The sequence below is a fragment of the Clarias gariepinus genome, chromosome 2 (assembly GCF_024256425.1).
Source record: "Clarias gariepinus isolate MV-2021 ecotype Netherlands chromosome 2, CGAR_prim_01v2, whole genome shotgun sequence".
Lineage (NCBI taxonomy): Eukaryota > Metazoa > Chordata > Actinopteri > Siluriformes > Clariidae > Clarias > Clarias gariepinus.
The window spans coordinates 5,558,392-5,559,896 of NC_071101.1; positions in this window are offsets into that span (position 1 = coordinate 5,558,392).

Genomic DNA, 1,505 nt, shown 5'->3' on the forward strand with positions numbered 1-1,505 from the left:
TAGATGAAATCCCCCGGCACTTAGCCACCACTGAAACCACTCTGGGAGCAGTAATGTTACCACCTGGCCTAGCTTATACTCTTTTGGAGTGCTGTATGGAATTCGGCGCACGCAGGAAACAGCTGTGCCGGCCTTGCGCTCGGATTCCGCATGACACTCAAGCTCATATCTCGTGCAGGAAGGAGAACGCTTTTGGGCGTTAGAACTCTGCCCTGAAGAGAAAGATAGGTGAGCTAGGCGACGTGTTGGCGCCGGATGGCTTCGTCTGGGAGGGGAACATGCGCTATGGCCCCCTTTGCCAGCCAGCCTGTGATTTGAATTAACAGAGGTGCTCACTGTGGTTTCACGGAGGTGGAAACCCACGCCGTAGAAACACAATGGCTGTAGTAAAACTGTAGTCCAGGAGACATGCTTGGCAGTAGCTTTCACGCTGCCAGCTTCTCCAAAGGGGCGGTAGCTTTTTGCTCAGCTAGGCAGAGGAGTGGTGGTGATGGTGGTGGCTGTTAGGTGTTTGGTGTCCTGAAAACACGACAGGAGGGAACCGAGCACCTAACACTTTGTTGGAAACCGCTGTCTCCCGAAACACCAGTGGCGGCGGGAATTGAACACCGGTCTCCTGAGAGTGGTGGTCCTTTATAGTGCCTCGTGCTTAAAGAGACATAGCTGGCAGTAGGTTCCCCGCTGCCAGCCTCTCTAAAGGTGCACGAACTTTACCACCTCGGCTAGATGGGTGTGTCACTGGAGACCGCTGCTCTCCGAAACACCAATGGTGGCGGAGATTGAACCACGGCCTCCTAAGGATGCTGGTCCTCTTCATAGCTTCGTACCTAAAGAGACATAGCTGGCAGTAGGTTCCCCGCTGCCAGCCGCTCTAAAAGGTGCAGCTCTCATTAGGTCAGTCTGGTCTGCCTGCAAAGCCATCGTGTGCAGGGCTGCACCAGGCTGACCCGCTGCCTGAAAAATCTTCTCCCACCAACGAAGATGTTAGTCTACACGCTTGGTAGGGAGTGTGGATTTTTCCCAAGAGGATGAGCTCCCAGGGGAGAGATAGCCCGTGAGCGTCTCTCTGATCTGGGACATCATCATAAAGGACCGCGCTTTCATCCATGACATTGGAACAAACCAAATGTCAATAGCACAAAAACACAGGATAAATATGGCTTATTCCATGAAAGAGTTAACTCATGGAGGTCGCCAGGAGGGGAGGGGCCATCACTGAGGCCCCTCCTCCTCCGGCCACCCGACAGACACCTGTCGGCTGACCGTGAGCGTTTGGGGGATTTATTTAATTTATTTATTTTTATTTTTACCGCGAATCGAGGTGTACGCGTCGGACCGCGCGTTACCACCTCTAACACAAACTAACACACCGGCTCATCACTAGAGGAGCGGTCTGGAGTGATAGTTTCCATCTCCGCGGGAGCGAGAGAGAAAGTTTTTTTTTCCCCCCTTCACCAGAAGCGCCGAAGCGCGCTGGAGAAGTGGAAGGTAAAAGACTCATAATC